The sequence below is a fragment of the Ursus arctos genome, unplaced genomic scaffold (assembly GCF_023065955.2).
Source record: "Ursus arctos isolate Adak ecotype North America unplaced genomic scaffold, UrsArc2.0 scaffold_26, whole genome shotgun sequence".
NCBI classification, from domain to species: domain Eukaryota; kingdom Metazoa; phylum Chordata; class Mammalia; order Carnivora; family Ursidae; genus Ursus; species Ursus arctos.
Window position 1 is genome coordinate 21,863,830 of NW_026622941.1, and position 23,053 is coordinate 21,886,882.

At 34.2% G+C, this 23,053-nt stretch overlaps 1 protein-coding gene across 39 annotated transcripts in view; it reads right to left on the reverse strand.

Moving 5' to 3' along the window:
• The window catches only part of SOX5 (SRY-box transcription factor 5), a 964,448-nt gene that overhangs the window by 127,987 nt on the left and 813,408 nt on the right, over positions 1–23,053 (reverse strand). The gene's annotated exons all lie outside the window — the stretch shown is intronic.

A 23,053-nucleotide genomic window follows, 5' to 3' on the forward strand; every position in this document is an offset into this window, starting at 1 on the left:
ACTGGTATCATTTTACATATAACTAGCTTTTCATTATTTGAAGATAACTGTCATGTTCATGTAATATTGCAATTTTTTGAACAAAAGAACTGCAAAGAAGCTTAGAGAGTCACTAAGACTTTCCCCTTTATTTATAGAAAGGTAACTAGGGCCGAAAGAGAATGGATTTGTCCAAGGTCAAGGAATGGGACAATTAGATTAGGTCTAAAATCCAGTCCCTTGAATCTCGTTCTGTGTTATATTTTTGTCTTCATCTCTCTTTTTACGATCAATTGAACCACTCCTCAAACCACAAGGTCTCTGTTTTGGTTGCCATCTTTGGAATATACTTTAATTTGCTGATGTCATTCTCAGAATATGGGAGTAAATAAATAACTCAGCACAATGGAATCACTATCTTCTTTGAACTGAGCAGAGATTTCTAGAAACATAACCTAAAATAGCATTTCTGCAGCAATATCACATTAATGATTAATGCAAAGGTTGTCATCACTAAAATAAGTAGGCTTTCCCCTCCAAATATTTAATTAAGCAAGATCGCCCTGGTAAACATGAACATGATTATTGGTTAGTGTTTGTCACTAAATATATGACCAAGAATTTAGTATCATACTAAAAATCACATATCTGACACTTCATTCTCCCTCACTCTTCCTTCCACACATTAATTATTTGGAAAATATTTAATTAACACCTACTATGTACAAGAAAATGAGCTTGTCAGTAGGGAAACAAGAGTGAACAAGAAGAGCAAGATTCAATGTAATGGTCGCCCATTACATCACAGTGCGGATAATGATAAAAAAACTAAGACAAACAAATACCCAGAAAAGATTGCAAATTCACTCAGCTGCCAATCCTAACAGCCACCCTGAGCTATCTCTCAGACTTGTTTTCCCTTTCTCTCATTGGCACTGAACATTCTTGGGGCACTTGTGATTCTCATAGTGCTAATCATTTCTTACTTTAAAAGTCCACTTTCAGTTTGTCCATTACTTCATCTTTCACAGTAAACCTCCGAGCTATTTCTGAGATTTTGGTTGTTAAGAACGCGCCCTGTGGTTTGGGGGTGATGTTTGAAAGAAGGCTGGGAGGGAGGGGGAAAGAGACACAGAGACAGAGACAGAGAGAAAAATAAGCACTATAAGAATGAGAGATCTGTTTTCAGCAATGACTCTTAATTGGAAAGCATTTCTTTTAGCCAAAAGGATTTTTAACCTGTCACTGCCACCAGAGTGAAACTAAAAGGGAATGACAACAAAACAGGAATACAAAAAGACAGTGTCTGAAGGTTAGCACGGAAGGTTTAGATCACTACAGTCAGCATTTTTTAAGCATATTGGAGGAAAGATATACCTTATGTAGAAACCAATGGAAAGCAACTGATTAAAGACTCAAAATTAGAGAGTGCATATTGAGCAAGTTTGTAGGAATAAGTGGTCTAAAACAAGAGATAGACATCCGAAGGCAAAACAGCGTGGGTGCTAGTTTAGTGCAAGATGAGGACGCCAAGCAGAATGACAGCAAAGAAACAAACAGCAAACCAGCCCCTGTATATATTTTATACTTCGTTGTTTGTAAGTAATCATATTGTATACAGTACATCTCCTTTCGAAGATACTGTCGGTTATACGATGTAAAAATAAATTTAGCAAGAGCATTTAAGAGGGAAGAAGAAAGGGACTTCAAATGAAACGCATGTAAGGGCTATAAGAAGTATCCAAATTTTAGATACCTCAAAATTTGGGAAAAATAACTTCCAGAATTGTAGAAACAATAGGTTCTTGTTTGAGTGCAGGAGTTCTCAAACTTGAATGTATATTAGAATCACCTGGCAAGTTTTGAAAAATTCTCAATGCCCAGATGGCTTCCTACGCCAACTGAATCTGAATCAATAGGGGTGAGACCCAGCCATGAGCATTTTTTTTAAAGTTCCCCTGATGATTCCAGTGTGCATCCAGATTTGAGAAGTTCTGTCTTAAAGAATGCTTTCAGTCACTGTGGACACATCTTTTTGTCTTCTTCATGTTTTGCCTTGAGTTACAGAGAGCCTTCAGGTATATAAGCAGTTGAAAGGGAGACGGCCTGACTCTTAACAGGTTCTGGGGCCCAAAGGGTAGAACCAGATATTAAGCTAGATGGCTCATAGAATTCCTTCTAATTGAGTCTTTTATCTGTTTTTATGTGTCCCTTTTGTGAGAAACTTGTGACGGTTTGCTTTTACCGAAAGAAGAGCAACCAAATCTCTCCACACGGTATTCAAGATTCTTCCCAGTTTGTCCTCAGTCTATCTTTCCAGGTATGTTGCCCTTCTTCAGATCCTCTACTCTTGCCTCAAAGGATCACGAAGAGTTCCTTGCATTCTTGGTGTTTTTCCATGCCTGAGTGTGTTCAAAAGTATTTTCTCCCCTGTTTTGAGTGATTTCTCTTTTCCTTTTCTTCTTGGCAAAATTCTACTTATTTTTCAAAGGCTTTTGAGACCCACATAATGTGTTTGCCTGTGAAGCACTTCTTTCTTGTGGTGCCAATTTTCAGGCAGAAAGAACTCTTACTTCTTTTAACCTCATAAAGCTAATACAATACTTACTGTATTGAATAATAGTTACTTGTATAACTCGAGTCTCCCTTATGACCTATGAGCTTATTTAGGAAAGAGGTTGTAACTTATTACTGCACCTCTAGAGCTTAGCACAGCAGCTGAAATTATTATATATGTAGTGATAATTCATGAATAAAGATGAAGAATGAATTATATGGTCCCACCTTTCAAAATATGTCTTTGTGCACCAACTCCAAATGTCCACAAAAGGCCTATGGACAACAGTTACTTAATGACCAGAAAGGAATCCAATTTCACCAAAGAAGAACGGCAGCATAAAGTACTAACAGCTTTGTGTTCTTATTTTTAAGCCATAGATAGTCTTATACATTATGATATGTCCATGATTCTTAGAATTATGTATGCACGAAGAAACAGAAAAGTAATCTAGATATATTAGAAATTTATTACATATTTCTGTAATGGACAGATATGCCTGCCTATCATGTTCTAGTATCATGCTGTTTAATTATACCTTTACAGTATGTTTCAATAATAGGTAAAGTTACTACTCTATCATTACTATTTTCTTTTTCCAGTATTTCCTATTTTTCTCTTAACATTTACTTTTCCACATTAATTTTAGAATATGAATTTTTTTTAAGATTTTATTATTTATTTGTCAGGGAGAGAGAGAGAATGAGTGTGGAGGAGGGCAGAGGCAGAGGGAGAAGCAGGCTCCCCGCTGAGCAGGAAGCCCAATGCAGGACTCCATCCCAGTACCCTGGAATCATGACCTGAGCCAAAGGCAGATGCTTAACCAACTGAGCCACCCAGGCATCCCTAGGATATGGAATTTCTACGTGAATTCATTAACCTGATGGCTTGATAGCCAATAGCAGGCCTTATCTTTCAATTTACTCAAATCTTTTGCTTCATATAATTCTTGTAGATTTTTGGTAATTTTAAGTTTATTTAAAAATATTTTTATTTCTGGGGTGCATGAGTGGCTCAGTTGGTTAATGTCTGACTCTTGGTTTCGGCTCAGGTCACGATCTCAGGGTTGTGGGATTGAGCCCTGCGTCCGGCTCTGCGCTTAGTACAGAGTCCGCTTGGGATTCTCCCTCTCCCTCTCCTTGTGCCCCTCCCCTAGCTCACATACTCTCTTTTTCTCTCTAAAGGAAAAAAAGAAAACCTTTAAAAATATATACATATATATTTTTTTATTGCTATTATAAAAGGAACATTTTCTTGTTACACTGTTTAACTAATTTTTGTATGTACATAGACTGTGTGTGTGTGACAGTTTCTATCCAGGTAAATCACTTAAACCCTAATAATTTAACTAATTTTTCATGTAAAAATTCGAGTATTCTAAAGAATATATTGTAATGAATTCCATGCTTTAAAAATCTGTGTGTTCCAAACCTTTGTCTTATTATGATTATGGAAATGCATTTTGCTTTAGTTTTATAATTTGTTTTAGTGTCTAAATTTTTCAAGATCCACATATATAGAACAACGGAGTTTTAAGGCTGAGAAACAGCAAAATAAATATAATCCAAAATGTGTGGCCAATCCACATTTGCAACTAAAAATGCCTCTCAAAATACACTTGATCATTATTTGTAGAATCTATATGTGCAAATTTGCCTACTCACTAAAATTTACTTATTACCCCCACCAAATATACTTGTAGCAGCGCTTTTGCAGTCACTCACAGACATGCGCAAAGGAGTAAGAAATTTTGTTGGTGATTTCACTATTTAAGATGCATATAAAATTAATAATAAATATTAATAAGGTGTCTTTAAAAAGAAACACACGTATTTTAAAATAAGGTTATGTGTTGATCAGGTGCTGAAAATGGTGTGACCAAAGGCTCTCAGGAACCTAACTATACTTTCCCCAGGAGCAATTGTTTGGTATTTGCTAATTCAGCACTCATGGCAGCTTTATAGAACATAACTAGCGCCAATAATGAGCAGCAATTGTATTACTGCTATATCTTAACTAATTTTCAGTTTACTGCTACTGAAATTTAGTCACCCTTTGGGAGAAAAGGACACATCACTTCAAAATAGTATAATGTTTTCCGGATAAACTCTAAAACTAGTTTCTTATAGGGTTAGTAATTCACACTTATATTTGAAGTTTTGAATATTTCCAAATCCTATTCACTATTAACGTCATTTATTTTCTTTGACTTAATGCATTAAATTCCTTTTAAGCTTCTAATTAAGGTTTAATATGTGTGACATTTATAATTAAGTTTCAATAAAATTCTTTTGTCACAAAATTTTAGTCCTTTTAATAGGCAGCATGTTATTCACTAGTTAAAATAATAACCCACAATAAATTTAAGAGGCTACTTCCTTTAAGACAGCATATTATGTTTTAACATTTTTTATCATCCTACCACATAGTGCAATCTTGCCCTCGAAAATCTTAAGAATCCGACATAAACCAGCCACATTACCATACTTGTAAAAAAACCAAGTTAATACTTATCAATTATTCATAGTTAAATATTTTCTATTTTATGTAGATATTCTATTGCAAAACCCTTTAGTGACTCCCTGAAACTAATATATCAACTAGGTGCTTAAGATTATTCATTTAGCTCTCAGTCACATGGCTCTGTTTATTAGTTTATTCATTCAATCAACATTTTCACTAAGCAGAATGAGCACTTTAACCAGGGATACGAAGATGAGTTCACATATGATAATGCCTGCTTTCTAGGAACTGTGGGTCAGTCTGGTGGGGCAAATGTATAGGTAACTATAATACACTGCCATTAATTCAACAACAGAGACTTGTATAGGATACTATGGAAGCACAGATGAGCGACTCCTAACAGCCAGGAGAAAGCAAGGCAAGGCTCATGGGGATAGGTATATCAGGTACAGGGTCTGAATGGATAAGTAGGAGTTAGCCAAGCAAAGAGATGGGAGTGTGGGAAAAGAATTCTAAGCAAAGGATGAGACATGAGCAAAGAAATAAAGACAAGAAAAAGCATCATGTGAAGGAGATGCCATCTGAGCAGTCTGGGATAGTAAAAAAGGTAAGAGGGATGCAGTGGTGAGAAGGTCTATCTGAATCAGTTTGTGTATCAGGGTAAGAAGCATGAAATTCCCCATGTAGGCTCTGGGGAACCACTGAGGGAAGTTGAGTAGGTTAGGTAGAATACTATGGGTATATGGAGAACGGATTTGAAAGACCAAGCATAGAGACCAGATAGGAAGTGATCAGGTATCGCTTCTCGGCCTTTTGGCTAAGATCAAGTGTAGGAAGTGATCAGGTAGTAAGCTAATAGAGTCAACCGGGCAATAGATTATGAAAGCTTGATCAGTAGTAAGAGGGTTAGGAATAAGGAGAAAAAGCCAAGAAATATTTTTTTTAAATGAGAGATGTTGATAATGCGGGGGATGTTATATATGTGTGGGTATGTAAGAAGTCTATGTATCTAAAGTACATATATATATATATTATATATATGTAATATATAATATATATATACATACATACATATATGTGAATAAAAGGAGAGAGTAAAAAATAACTCTCGGGTGTCTAGTTTACGTAACTGTTTATACCAGAAAGAAAGCATAGATGGGTAGTGATAGTTTTCATGGAAAGATAATGGATATGGCTTCTATATGATGTGTTTGAAGTACCTAAATATTATTCTATTGGAGATATCTTGTTAGCAGACAGATAAAGCTCCAATCTGAAGCTAGGGAAAAGATCTTTAGAGGCTACAGTCTGATAAGTCACCAGCTGATAGAGTGAACTAAACAATCTAGAGGGGGTCTAAAGTATAAAGAGAAGAGACAGCCTAAAATCATCTTGGTCACAATAATAACCAAGGAGGGGCAGAGGAAGAGGAATCTACAAGTGGAGAGGTAAGATAAAAATAAAGAAAATCATGAGTACAGTGTCACAAAAAATGGAATTTCAAGGCTGAGGTAGTAACTAAAAGTGGACAGGCAGCAAAAAGAGTATTTTAGAGATAAAAAAATAATATATTCTAGAATTGTTAATTAGAGGATAGTGATGAATCTAACAACATCAATTCCATTACAACAGAGGGTAGAAACCATATTGCAAGTTTGCAGTCTCAACGACAGGAAAAAAAAGAGAGAGACACCAATGTAGACTACTGTTCAGAGAAGGTTCAAGGAGAAGTTAGGTGAGATATTTGACAGCAGCTACCTAGGGATGCATAGACTTTATTTAGGTAGCAGTGTTTTCAGCACATTTATTGACTGAGCGGAGCAAACAGATATCGAGAATTTTAAACATAGGAAAGAGAAAAACTAACTGGTGAACCAGAGTTTCAGAGGAGGCTGAAAAGCAAGGCAGCATGTAGGGATTAGCTTTGAATGAGAAGAACAACCCATGCTCTGGGCCCTGAGGAATGGTGTTATTTGAGTGGATATAAGCAGCTATGTTTTATACACAGGGAAATGAGAAGGTAAGGAAAATCAGACCTGACGAAAGAACTTTCCTCAGTGATGAAGGCAAGGTTATATACCCAAAATGAGAGAGACCAGGATTGACCAAGGGAGTTCAGCAAGGGAAAGGGAGTTTGGGATCATCATTGAGAGAAACGAAAGGAAAGTATCCACGGACAATTAAAAAGAATGACAGAAAATGCTAAAGCCTTAGGAGAGACCTCATGAATTAGGATGCTGTGAGTCTTCCCTTTCCTGTGATTCTTCTCAGAGCCTGTCACTGTGGTTGAGGAGCAGAGAAGGTGAATTCTGGCACTCAGGCTGGGGAAGAAAAGGAGCTTGTGGGAACTTCAGCAAGGAAAGGTCATGAGGAAACCAAAGTTACTATTGAGTAACGATGGGCTTTGGGTTCTACCCCAGGAAGAGAGGCCTGGAAGGCATTACTAAATGGGAAAAATATAGAAATCAAATAGCTAGAGGGACTCCACGGTATCAAGGAGCAGTTTGTGTGAGAGCTCGAACAACAGGAAGTTAACTTAGGGTGGTAGATTTGCTCAAACTACGTACACAAATGTTAAAATAAAAGGCAGTTACATGATTTAAGTCCTCACAACTACAAATGGAATGTAAAATCTAAAACTTCCAAATGTTCCTCGAGAGTTCAGTCAGATGAGTTCTGTCGTGTTCAAGCACACACCACCTTCAGGGATCGGTTCACCTACAAGTGAAATTCAGCCACCGTCAGCAGGGAACACAGCAGCTGTTTAGAAACACACAGGGATACTACACAGCAGTTTTTGAGAAAATGAAGAAGATAATATCCAAATGAGATTACAAGAGGGGTTTAGGTAGGCAGGATATAATTACCCAAACTGGAGTAACCAGGATGACAAAGCTGACTTTCTACCATTAGCGAGTAGAGGCAGGGGATCGTCAATGACCACTAACAGTTTGTGATTTTTCATTTCATACAACAGAAAGAAGATTTGTCAGTTTATCCTACCCAATGCAATGGTCTTTAGGAATGAAAACAACTACACGAAAATGAAGAATAAAGGAGTCCATTTATCTTCCAATTAATCTACTAGGAAGACTAAAGAAAATCTCATCGAGAGATAGAGGGACATAAAAACAGTGCTAAAATTGCCATGCCTGCCTCTCACTTCCCAACAGCCACACTGGGGTTGTATCACCTCTAATTTCATGTGATTCAAGACAAAGACAAAGTGGCCATATTCTTTTAGAACAAAAATGAACAGCCATGTGGATTTTTTTTACATAGTACTCTTCTTCGGCAAAAAGCCACAGAACTTTTTTTAAAAATCGTTTCCAAGGATGAAAGTGACTTTGCCAAGCAAAGTGGCTTCAAAACAGGCCTCAAAAATACTAATAGAAAGACAGATGGTTCTACTAAGAGCTTGGCTGCCAAAATTTAAAAAAAAAAAAAAAGTAGGGGAAAAAAAAAAGAAAGGAGTGATGCTATTGAAGCTGACTGCAAAGTTATCTGATGACTACAAATACTTGTGTCCCATCGCAAGTGCTAACTCTGCCTCCAGGGCTGATAGAGCCAAACTACTAACTTCGCCACATCCGATCCCCCTGTATTCCCACCCCTCCTAAGTAAAACCTGTCAGTGCCAAGCCCCACAAAACTGCACAAGCATGCACTTGATTCTGACTGACTGCTCTGCAGAAGCAAAATATTGCATTGAAGGACTCCTATTTAGGAACAGACCCACAAGGAAAATTGCTTTTCTTTTCAAAACTGCCTGTCACATTTTCTTTTTCTAATTCCCCCTTTCCTCCTCCTCTCTGTCACTGAAGGGCCCCTGGGCCCTATGAGTTTAGATGATACAAACTCAATTTGTATAAAGAAGGCAAGAGGCAGCACCACAGAGAGGTGGAGATAGTTTGCAAGGATAGAGAAATAATCCAGTCAAGACACAGGGCAATTTTCTTTCCAAACTACTACTACAATAATACCTCCACTTTATTTCCTTCAGGGCAACTGTCATTTCTTTTTAACCAGATTGCTACTAGATATAATAGAAACTGAAATATTATATGGTCACTGACTCTTCCTTTCAATGGCTCATTTCACTATTGCATTTTTACTTTTGCATGATGTGTGTATTGTTGGCATTGTTACTGGCATACAACCACTTTCAAATGATGTAGAATTAAGACCTCTGTCACTTTCAGGCCACGAAATTTCATTCTCAGTACTATGCAGATTTCACTTGTATAGTTTTCTTGTCTAATAGTACCTGTTATTTATTTTCAAAATTTAAGCGTTACATTCTTATGAAGCACCATTTTAAGATACATTAAACTCATATCTACCAAAATGATAGCATTTCTTATAAATATAAAACATGCTTAAACAAAGTATATTTGCTGACTTAAGGGAAAATCTCTATTTTAAAAGTTGATAATCATAGAAACTTGAGGGTGGCAAAAATATGGTGTTAAATAAAAAAGCAATTGTGAAAGAGTATGGGGAAAGCAGTCATTTCATTTGCCAAGGACAATTTTGAGCCGAATGAAAGAATTAAAAAGGCAATGATTAAAATATCTCAAATGATGCATTATTTAGGATCAGATTATCATCTGTTTCTTAAAGGCAATATTTTATGTAGCTCGATAGCTGTTACTTGATAAAACCAAAGTCTTTCTTTATAATGCAACTCTACTTGTTTCCTCAAATGTGTGTGACTATTTGTATTACTTATCATGGCTTCTGACAACCAAACAGCCTAGTTCACATGAGTGTGCATGGTCCTCTGTTCGCATGAACAAAATCAGGCTTCGCAAATATTAATACAATCTTATTTTATATCATGCATTACTATGTCAATTGTCATTTACATGCAAATGAAAGACAACATAAAATATAATGACCAACATGAAATATAATGTAGTTTTCAATTATATTTCTAAGGACACCATCATTAGAAAACTTAATAAAATTCACTATGTATTGATTTCTGATTTATGATGTTTTGCTCGATGGCCTATAATAGATTATTAGTGATTTTTTTTTCTCTTGCAACATAAATCTCAGTTCAACATAAGTTCTTTAAAATATCACACCTCAAAAAATTATCATGTTGTGGGGAGGGTTAAATTGGAAGTGACTGTTAATGTGTGCAGGGTTTCTTTTTGGAGCGATGAAAATGTTCTGGAATTAGACAGTGGGGATGGTTACAAAACACCATGACTATACTAAAAACCACTGATTTGTATGCTTTAAGAAAGGGTGAATTTAATGGAACACGAACTGTATCTCGATTAAAAAAAAAAGCAAAATGAATAAATTTTAAAAGATCACACTAAAAAGCATACAACTTCACTACTATCTGAAGCAGGGTTAAATGCACTTTGAAATAGTCATGTCAAATATTAGAATAATGTTTTGTATATTTATAAAGCTTTTGCACATAAATTAGTTCATTTATACTTTATCCTGCCTCTTGGAGATCAGCAGGTCAGGTGTTGTTATTTCAATTTTATTAAGAAGGAAATTGGAAAGGAAAACAAATAATTTGGAGATTTACTTATGATCACACTAGCCAAAAGTAGAGCCGTGTCTAGAACTTAAATTTTTGAATCTTCTCAATTATAAAAAAATTATAAAACAAAAATGTAATAATTTTCTGAAATAAAAATACTGATTTATATAAAAAGAGAACATCATCAATATTAATTCCCATATATTTGCTCAGCATAAAAAAGGATCACACTTAAATTATCTTTAAAAGATAAAATTATATTATGTTTTAAGAGATTTTTATAGCAAGAGTAGCATTTTGACTTTGATTTTCTTTCATATTACAATTTATTTTGCTTTTTTTAAAATTTTTGCTTTTTATTTATTTTAAATTTTCTGTCCACGCTGTTTTTTGAAATTTTCAATGTGTATACATACTACTTTAATACTCTGAAAATTAATCAGAAAAACAGAGTTGTAATAGAACATTATAGTGCCTGGCATATCATAGAATACTTAATATAGGAATTGCTATCCTAAAGATCCCTAAAGATCTTAAATTGTGAGTCTTTGTTGCCTATTTTGGTAGAAAATAGGAAAAAGTTCTTTGATATGTGACTAAAGAATGATTGAAAATAAAATTCAAATTTTTCCACTCTGATTTTCATAAAAAGTATATATAATACTAACATGTATTTCAAAGTTTCCTGTAATCATTACCAATCACTTTGACCTTTATTAATTTATTTCTTGCTGAAATATCCTACAGCACTAGTTTATTCCGTGCAATGAGCATTGGATTATGAAATCTCTTAACAGTTTCTATTTCTTGACTGTGTTACTTTACACTTCCCTCTTTAGATTTAGGATTATTTCCAGACAGGAGACTTTTTATTCTTTGACCTGTTTTCAAATTAGAGAAAAGGAGGTGAAGCTGAAAACTTCACCTGATTTCTACTCAAGAACTACTTTTTTCTCAAAACCCAGCATAAGCATCGCTGTCTTTTTAAAGACTACCCAAATTCTCCAAGCAAAATATATTCATTCATGTGTTGAGCGGCCACTTTGTGCTAAGTACTGCTCTTGTGTCTAGGAATATTGCAATTAATAAGAGAAACATTACAGAGAAAAAAAAAAGAGGAAAAAAGAAAGCTGGGGTGGAGGCTGCAAGTTTAAATATGGGATCAATGATAACAGTGCCATAAAGAGCTGGAAGAACTGACACAATAAACCTCAGTAATCTGGGGGAAAGTGTTCCAGGCAAATGGAAGAGGAGATGCTAAAAACCTAAGGTAACAGGGCGTCCGAGTGGCTCAGTCAGTTAAGTGTCCAACTCTGGATTTCCGCTTGGGTCAAGATCTCAGGGTTGTGAGACTGAGTCCCTGGTGGGACATTGCATTCAGCAGGGGGTCTGCTTAAGATTCTCTCTGTCCCTCTCCCTCTGCCCCTCCCCCCACCAAATCTCTCCCTTACAAAACAAAACAAAACAAAACAAACAAAACACAAACAAAAAACCCTAAGGTGAGAGTGAGCATGCTGTGTTCAACAAACTATTTCCTTCTGCCTCTACTCCATATAGGGATTCCACTAGGTTGAAATTACTTGTATCTATTTCCATGAGTAAACGGCCCTAAGGAAGGGCATAGAGAATTCACATTGGTATCCACAATATCCAGCTTACTGCCTAGCCTATAGTATATTCACAATTTATGTCAATTGCACCAATTATTTTAAAAGACAATTACTATTAGAAAAGTCTACTCATGTTTCAGTCTCAGTTTTTTATAAGCATAACTAGTTTATTAAAACATTTCCTTTATACAGTTGATTTTAGGCTTTATTTCATTTTCATTCAGGATTTAACATTTTTTCCTCAAAGTTAAGGCGCTGAAACATAGCATATAGGTATGTTGCCATTTTTTACCCCCAATTCATTATCCCCCTTAGTTTTAGTGTCAAATTATACTAAGTTAGGGTTCATGCACTTCATTATTCCTCAGGAGATGAGAGAAATAAGTCTGATGTGTCCTTACTGAAATACCATAAGAACTGAAGTTAGATGTTACTTATGATAAAACTGCAATTTTTTATTATTCATATGGAATGAATACATACATTAAAAGATCAGGAAATTAGTTCACATGTGAGACATTGTGTGCCACTAAATACAGTTGAATTTTTTGCTATCTGTTAGCCATATACCAATATATAAAGTCATGTGACTAAAAGGTATGGAAACACATGAAGAATACAGTTTCATCTGTAGACACGAACTTGCATATGCAAAAAAATTTCTTTGAATTCTTGACTAAAAATTCAAGCAAATAGCTCTATCCTTAAACTATGTATTATTTTTATTTTGTTTAAGAAAATAAATGTAATTATTTCTTTTATTCAAACTTTTACTAGTATGTAATTTCAACTTTTTAGCTTGCAGGTATTAGGTTGCTGTGAATAGCTAGTGTATGAGAGTTTGTTTATTTGTAGCATGCAAAGAGTGTACGGAGTCAGTAATGAAAAACATCATATAAATGGGAAGAAACCTTTACAGCAAGTATTCCTGCAAACAAAACCAAAAATAACATTTCAAACATCTCCCCCAAATGCAATCATATTAGGGCAGGTTAATGTCTAGTTCCATTCCTTAGGATGTGAAAAATCCCTGCTCGTTAAGTGATAATGGACACTGCCTCATAGTCTCTGTCAGAACTTGGTACTCAGATGCTTGTCTGACTCTACCATAGTTGAAGACATTCTAGCAGCAAGCCACTCACTAGAACATTTGTCACTGAAAATAAAATGTGTGAAATTACCAGAAAGGGCATGTTAGATGTTTCTTAAGCTGAAAATGTGAAATATTTTTGTAATTGGACAATCCATTGAACAGAGTGTCATTTATATAATCAAAAGTTTTTAAATCTTGTTGAGAAGGAATATTGTAAGTTATTCCACTGTAAATACATTCAATAGGGAACTGTACATTACTTGCAACAATGTATGTAAGTATGGCTAATTTTACTACTTTGCTAAATTTACTTGATATTGTCCAGCAAAAAGCACTATGACTTGCCTGTGCATAATGACTATATTTAAATAAAGATGAGTTATGCAATACCATTGGTATTTTGCTAAATCTATAGACTGTTTTTTCTATTAGAAAGACATTTTCTTTATGTCATCAAAATTATGACAGCTCTAGTTTTATATGGATGTTTTATTAGATGAAAAGACATGGATTGACTACATGAATTCTTTCCATCTGCCTGCCCTTTATCAAAAAGTGTTTGATAGATGGTTGTTAATATTAACACCTATTCTGTTTCCCTAAGCTTCTCTCATGATCTTTTTTTTTCCATGTTGACTTTTGCACAATTCTAATTTCACTCACCCAAACTCAGAAAAACCTTATGAGATAGATCCTTCTATCACCTCCATTTTACAGGTGAGGAAGTTGAGGCATGCCTAAAGTCAGACAGATAGTGAGTAAAGGAGCTAGAACTCAGGCTTTTAACCATCATACTTTATAGCCACTCAAATAAAGGATATACTCATAAATAAATCTTACCATAACAAAATAAGCTATAAGTTACATGGAAAATTTTAACATCATAAATATTTTGAATGATACAGCTTGAAAATAATTATTTCAACACAGAATTTTTTTAAAGTATAGTGGAAATAATATTAAATATTAACTATCCTAGAAATCTCTGCTGCTACAAAGAAGTAGATCCTGGTTACTAATAACTAACATATTTTTTGATGTACAGCCTCCAAGGAAGTTGAACATGGAAGAAGGGAAGGACTAGTAAGTTGCAAGTAGGTGGGGAGAATGAGGGGTTACACTAGTGGCAAATATAGGTAATAGCACCTAGGACCCAAGGCTTGCAAAGCCTTGGGTCCCAAAAAACCTAACCTTCAGATTCTTGCACTAATGCAGGACAAAAGGGGGGGGATATACCATTAATGAAGAAGAGTTTAAAAGAAAATATTGTAACTAAAGCAAGCATACTGGAATGTTTCTACAAGAGCTTTGGTAAAAAAACAAAAAAACAAACAAAAAAAACCCAAAAACTACTGATGATAAAGATGATTAGGATGATGAGGATTCTTTGACAAATACTGAGGGCCTATCATGTATAAGACATTTCTCCCAGGTACTTGAAAAACTATAGTAAAAAAAAAAAATCCAACAGACTAAAATCCCTCATTTCATTGACTTTACACTCTACTACGATAAAATACTATTCATAATAATGAACTTCCATTATTAAACTACAGACTTTACCTAACTTGAGTCTGCAATTCAAAGCAGAACTTCCTATATGGTTAGCAAAACACCAGGTTACAAAATTAAAAATAAGTGGTCTCTGGTTAGTACTGCCTCCTGGAACCTGCCAGAATAATTCAGTACCATAGACCAGACATCACCAACTTAGATACTATGACTTCCCACAGATTAAGTTCAGCCAAACATAAACTCACTAAAAATCTTAACAAATACATGAAGAATAATCTAGTGTGTGTAAGAGCAGAATCAAGAAGCAACAGATTTAGACACCCCAAATCAGTCAAGTATTAGATTATCAGATGGAGAATAAAATAATATGCTTAAAATGTTTATTTAAGTAAAAGGTGGAATAAAAATTGTGTCAAATAAAAAAACTATCAAAGATGTTCAGGAAAATTTAAAAATAATTAATAGAACTTTGGGAAGTGAAAAAAGAATAACCGGTTTTTTCTTAAGATTTTATTTATTTATTTGTCAGAGAGAGAGAGAGAGCGCACACACGCATGCAGGGGGAGTTGGTAGGCAGAGGAAGAATCAGACTCCCCACTGACCAAGGAACCCAATGGGGGACTCGATCCCAGGACCCTGGGATCATGACCTGAACTAAGGGCAGATGCTTAAGCAACTGAGCCACCCAGGCATCCCAGAATAACTGAAATTTAAAACTTATTGGATGGATGGACAGTAATTAGATATAGGTGATGAAAGAAGTCATTAACTGGAAAATAAATAAGAAGAATTAGTCAGATTTCAGTTCACAGAAAGGAGATGGAAAATATGAAAAAGTGGTTAAGTGTTATGGTGCTAGAATGAGATGGTCCAGCAAATATTAGTCAAAATTTTAGAAGGGAATAGAAAAAACAATAAAGGTAGGCACTATTCTAAAAATTAATGGTTGAGTACTGTTCTGAATTCGAAAGATATAGACCCAAGAGAAGAGAAAATATATATATAAACAGAATAATTGAGAAGAAAATATCACTTAATACTCTTTAATAAAACTTCAGAAAAACAAAGGCACAGAGAAAATCTTAAAAGCAGCCAGACAAAAGTCATCAACCTAAGGATGACAATTAGTTTGACAGCAAATTTCTAAACAGTAGCACTAGAAGCCAATGGAGAGATAAAAGAAAATAACTGTCAATTTCAAAGTGTTTCCCAGTAAACAATTTGAAAAATAAATGCAAAATACAGCTTTTTTGTTCCAGGAAAAGTCAACCATAACTTCCTTCATTAAAAGAATTTCTAAAGGATGTCTTCAGAAAAAAAGGAAAAGTACCCTAGAAGAATAATGAGTGAAGAAATTGGTTAACATGTCAGTAAGTAAAAATAAATGTTGTTCAATGAAAATAAAGGCCAATGTTTGGATTAAAAAAAACCAGACAGAGCTAATTCCAACAACAATAACATGTCAAATAAGAGAGGAATATTCATAGTTATGGAGTTCTAATATTATTTTATAGCCCAAGAGGAGGAATTCAGTATTTGTCAATTTCAGACACTCTTACCTTAAGTAGACATGCTAAATTTCCAAGGCAACCCGTAAAAAACAGAAATACAGTAGGTAATGTCTAAACCAATAAAAAGAAAAAATAATAATACAAGAGAAAACTAGAGATTAATACATAGAAAATAAAAAAGAAAAAAAATACAACATGTGGTGCAAATAGAAAGCATGAATAAAATGAGAGACTTTATTTAATCATAATAAATGTAAGTGGACCAAGCTTGTAAGTTAAAAAACAGAGACCAACAGATTTTTTGAAGATTTTATGTATGTATGTATGTATGTATATGTGCATATATGTATCTAGAGAACAAGTTTGGAGAGAGGCAGAGGGAGAGGGAGAAATCTCAAGCTGACTCCATGCTAAACATGGAGCATGACATGAGACTTGATCCCATGACCCTGAGATCATGACCTGAGCTGAAATCAAAAGTCAGACACTCAGCTGACTGAGCCACCCAGCACCCCACCAACAGGTTCAGTTTTTAAGAAAATCCAGCTATATCTACTTCATAAGAGATACACTTAAATTATAATGCCAAAGTGTTGAAAAGGTATGAAGAAAGTACATCAAGCAAATATTAACCAAACAAATGAATAAACAAAGAAGCTAAAGTACCTATTTTAGTATCATACAAAATAAACTTTAATTCTAAAAGGATTATTGTGGATACAGAGCTCCCAGAAATAACCATAAAAGTTTCATTTCATCAGGAAGATATAATAATTCTGAAGTTATATATACCTATTCAATATATTACTGGAAGTCCTAGCCACAGCAGACAACAGAACGAAATAAAAGGCATCTAAATTGGTAAGAAAGAAGTAAAACTTTCACTACTTACAGATGACATGATACTATACCCAGAAAAACTTAAAGACTCCACCAAAAAAAACCTACTAAAATTAATAAATGAATTCAGTAAAGTCACAGGATGCAAAATTAATATGCAGAAGTCTATTGCATTTGTATACACTAATGATGAAGTAGCAGAAAAGAAATTAAGAAAACCCCATTTACAATTGTACCAAAAATAACAAAGTACCTAGGAATAAACTGACCAATGAGGTGAAAAATCTGTACTATGAAAACTATAAAACATTGATGAAGGAAATTGAAGAGGATGAGCAATGAAAAGATATTCCATGCTCATGGATTGGAAGAACAAATATTGTTAAAATGTCCATACTACCCAAAATGATCTACGGATTTATGCAATTTCTATCAAAATACTAACAATGTTTTTCACAGACCTAGAACAGAGAATCCTAAATTTGTGAGGAACCACCATACACAAAAATTAACTCAGGACCTTCAGATTATGAGACAGACGTGCTGCCCATTGCGCTAAGAGGGCTGCACAAAAATTAACTCAAAATGGATTAAAGACTTAAATGTGAGACCTGAAACCATAAAAATCCTAGCAGAAAACATAGGCAGTAATTTCTTTGACATTGGCTGCAGAAACATTTTTCCAGATATGTCTCCTCTGGCAAGGAAAACAAAAGCAAAATTAAATTATGCCAAAATAAAAGGCTTTTGCAAAGTGAAAGAAACCATCAACAAGATGAAAAGCAGCCTACTGAATAGGAGAAGATATTTGCAAATGATATATTTGATAAGGGGTTAATTTCCAAAAAATATAAAGAACTTATACAACTCAATGCAAAAAAAATAATCCAATTAAAAATGGGCAGAGGACTCAAATAGACATTTTTCCAAAAAGACATACAGATGGCCAGCAGACACATGAAAAGATGCTCAACATCACTAATCATCAGGGAAATGCAAATTAACACCACAATGAGATATCACTTTACACCTGTCAGAATGGCTAAAATCAAAAAGACAAGAAATAACAAGTGTTGGCAAGGATGTGGAGAAAAGGAAACTCTCATGCTTTATTGGTAGGAATGCAAATTGATGCAGCCACTGTGGAAAACAGTATGGAGATACCTCAAAAAATTAAAAGTAGAATTTCCATATATTAGAGTAATTCTACTACTGGGTATTTACCCCTTAAAAATGAAAACACTAAATCAAAAAGATATATGCCTTCCCATGTTAATTGCAGCATTATTCACAAGATATGGAAACAACCCAAATATTCATGGATAGATGAATGGATAAAGAAATTACACGCACACACACACACACACACACACACACACACACTGGAATATTACTCAGCCAAAAAAATAATGAAATCCTGCCATTTGCAACAACATGGATGGTCCTAGAAGGTATAATACTAAGTGAAATAAGTCAGTCAGAGAAAGAAACCCTATGATTTCAATCATATGTGGAATTTAAGAAAGAAAGAAAGAAAGAAAGAAAGAAAGAAAGAAAGAAAGAAAGAAAGAAAGAAAGAAAAAGAAAGAAAGAGAAAGAAAGAAAGAAGAAAGAAAGCAAGCACACTAGTGGTTGCCAGAGGGGCGGTGAGCGGGGAAATGGGTGAAATAGATAAAGGGGGAAAAATAAAGTTATATGTGGCCAAAACAAACAAACAAACAAACAAAAAACCTCATGATTTATAAAACAACAATTAAGAGCTCTAAAGAGAAATTAATAAACCCTCATTATTGTGGGCCATTTTAGTACAAATTTCTTAATTATTAATAGCTCAAGTGAAATTAGTGAAGACATAGTCAATTTGGACAATACATTTAGAAAGCTTAATATATAAAACTTTGCACCCAATAATTACAGAATACAAACACTTTTAAGGCAAACAGTACATCTATAAAACTGTCCACACACTAAGCCATAAAGCAAGACCCAACAGATTTCAGAGATTTAGCAATATGCAAAATTATGATGAAAGCATTTGGTTTTAGAAGGAGGAGAAAATGTGAGTTTTTTAAAAATGGACTCCAAAAATAACAATGTCTCTTTTTGAATGAGGAATTTGTCTAACTTCAGATTTATGAGATACATTTTAGAAAAGACTGAAACATTTACCTGGGATTGAGTCTATGTTTCTATGAAAAATACAATTTGATTATTGAAATATGATCCTTATTTTCTAAATGTGTTTTACCATTGACAAGTGGGATCATTAAAATTGCTGTGTTTGTTCTAATTAATGTGTGGGTGGTTGGCAGGAATTAGAGGTTATTTAATATCATGTAATGGTTAGCAATTCAAAACCTATACAGTTTGAAGACTGCACTATTGGGGAAAACAATCAAGAAGAATAAATTTAAAGTCATTATGGTTTTTTTTTTTAAAGTCAACATCACATACAAAGCTTTTAAATTCTGAACATGTATTTTAAGCTCTCTGTACAATAATTTTTTTGTTCATTGAAACAACAAAAAGGACTAAAAAAACATTTGTGGATGTTTGAAAAAATTTACATGGCATATACAAACATGCTTTTAAAAATTTTTGAGAAAAACTTAGAAATGAAATTGATAAGATATTAGCAGTAAAAAACACCCCCAAAAGTTGAAATAATCTTGTAAAATAACATGTCATTTAACAAGTTTGTACAGATTTTGATAAAATTGAAGTTTAAATAATTTTCACTAGAATACCCACTTTTTAACTGACTTGAGCTCAACACACTTTTCAAATGAATAAAAACATGCAGAATACAGGCAAAGCTAGAATAGCATGTTTTGATACATATCGAAACCATGTTTATATCAATATAAAATAGTTCATAAGAACTAATATTAAGGGGCTCCTGGGTGGCTCAGTTGGTTAAGCATCTGCCTTCGGCTCAGGTCATGATCACCGGGTTCTGGGATCGAGCCCCACATGGGGTTCCCTGCTCAGCAGGGAGACTGCTTCTCCCTCTCCCTCTGCCTGCTGCTCCCCCTGCTTATACGCTCTCTCTGTGTCAAATAAATGAATAAAATCTTTTTTAAAAAAAGAACTAATATTAAACAATTATTTAGGTAGCTTTTTCAAAAATTTATAAAGGAAGTAAATTCTCCAAGGGGTTATACAAGTAGATAGGGAAACTAAGCACTAATGCTGGTGTAAATCTGTGTGTTAAACATATTTCTGCTTACAGAAGCAGGAGTTGCATAGCAAAGATTTTTCAATATTTTAGTTATTCTGCCTTGTGTGTGACTGTCCTCACTGCCAGTGGATTACTATTCAATTTATTTCATTGTGTATTTTTAAACATAAAATGAAACCTATCAGAATCTTGAAAACTTATATAAAAATATCTATTCACATCCTTGAATTAAGCTCATGACTGACCCAGTGAATCGATCACTCATTCTCATTGGATCATTCATCTTTCAAAGCTACTGTTTTTCATTTATTCACCTTACCACGATTAATACTGTCTACATAGCTACTACTCCTGAAGCTTACATGCGGTTCTCAACACCACACATGTATTTAGCAAGACCTGATCCTCATCACTGGGAGACTTTAGTCTGTAAATGGTTCACCTGGAAGAATGCAGTAACAGGAGAAAAGCCCCCAATGTTTTAGTACATGCATTTATCAGCAACAGAAAGCATAATAGTTCAAAATGGAAAGAAATACTAGTATTTCAATTTTATTAGTAACCCATTTTTACTTGACATTTTGTATGTATTTGCTGACAGTTTTCTTGTTAAATCTTTCCCTGTACTAGCCCTAACACACCATTGGTTCATAAGTTCTTTTCACCACATAATTTTGAGTAAGGGAAAAGAAAAGAAAAGAAAAAAAAAAAGAAAGCTTTTCAGACAGGCTTACAGAGTTAAAAATATTGAAGTTAACAAGGGAGTTAAGGAAGATGGGACTAGTGGTGGAAGAAAGGGGAAGGGGGTGTGAGAGAAATAAATGCATGATTAAGAATTCATGCAGTGTACAGAAGGGAAAAACAAAGAAAATGCACTTTCAACATCTTCCTAGTTTCAGGGTTATGTACTAATCGTAGAAGCAAGATTCCTAGGTTCGTCATCTCTTTCAACTAGAAATGTGCTCTACTCTTACTTCCATTTCTAAGCCACTATAGGTATTAAACAGCAATTTACATGTGATTTGCATTTTTTTTGTACTTGTGGTTTTGGTAAGTCTTCCAAACCTAATGACTGTTCCTTTGGCCAGCAACATAAATGCTATAATCACACAATTATTGTGCTGGGAACAGTTTAATTCAGCATTTTGTTCTCAACCACAGAACAATTACTCAACAATTTCGGTTAACCAGACTAGCTAGCTGCCTGGAAAGAAAGAGGAATATTCACAAGATCTATTGTCTTACATAAAGGCAGCTACTAGATCAGCTGAAACTTTCTAGTATCACTCTGCTCAGGGCTTCTTTTCAGGATCTTTCACGTATCTGTCCTAATGAAAATGACAAACTGCACGTTTTCCTCTATGGACTTGCAATTTGTTCAGTTTTTCTAATTACACATTTGCCTATTTTTTTAAAAAAATGATATTATTGTGTGTCTGGAAAAACAGACCTATAGATAAATGTACTTTAAAAAAGCATTTAATATCATGATCGTTAATACAAAGAACTGAAAATGCAAAAGCATAAGTTTAGAACTCTTCCTTCCAGCTATGCTGTAGTGTTTAACGTGATGGTAAAGCCTTCCAAACTACGGGTGAGCCCATCACTGAAATTACCTTATTTCCTAACAGTGTAACTGGATTAATGTAACCTTCATTTCATATTTTAATTTTTAAAACAGAAACGGAGGTGGTTTATGTAATCATGATGATTAAAGTTCTCTTTGTATTATTTTAATATTAATTTTACTTTATCAGAATCAAAAAGTCAAGGCCTAAACTTACCACTATAAAGATATTTAGAGATAAAGAATCACATAATTTATGCCTCTGTGTAAAAACGTATGTATACTGAAATTGTCATGTCCCTTAAGTATTTCTCATAAGCACAGACGCCTATTGCATTAGCCCTGAATCATACTTCACAGGTCCTGGAAGCTACTGACAGACAAAGCAGTCAATGGTGAAGTGGGCCAGTGAGTAGTAAGGGTAATAGTGGATGAAAAGAGGCTATCCTAAAAGAAAGAGGTCTCCTTTTCTCTCCCCATGTTCTTTTTTCTAGTCTCTTTCTTTGTTGTCTTTACTATTTCTTTTTATTCTCCCACTTCTACTTTAAAAAGTGGGCAGGAAAGAGGATAGAGAAATTATAACTTCAAGGTTAGAAATATCCTAACTTTTGGTAAAAATGCCCTGAAAACCAGAAAAAAAGCTGAAGCATAAAGATAACTCTTTTACTAAGAAGTGAAGACAAAAGAAGACTTGACAATTCTGGCAACTTAAAAATTTTAATTGTGTCTCTTTATAGATTTGGATGAGCAAATAAGAATAATGTCATGAATTACTATATTGATGAGGGATTCTTTATGCCTAGATCATTCACTCCCTGAAATATATTAGCCTACAAGGAGATCTACAAACACACTGGCTTCAAATACTATTATTATTCAATACCAAAATCTAATGATATAGATGATAGAGTGAATACTACTATGTCTAATGAATAGAATCAATGTGTTGAATTATTAGAGTCATATAGACTGTAACTTGTAATAATACACATGCCTATTCTAATTTAGAGTCTTTATATCTTCTAAAATGCCAGGCACAGCATCTTGTATACAATCATCACAGAATTACTTTTTCTTAGGCATAAAATCCATTTACAATATAGTTATAAGTCCCTGGTATAATTTCTAATTCTTTAATCCAGGTATTGAAGTGAGCTATAATTAGAGAGCAAACATTTGTAGAACAGAGCATAGTCTATAAAAAAAGAATGCCAAAATAGTATCAG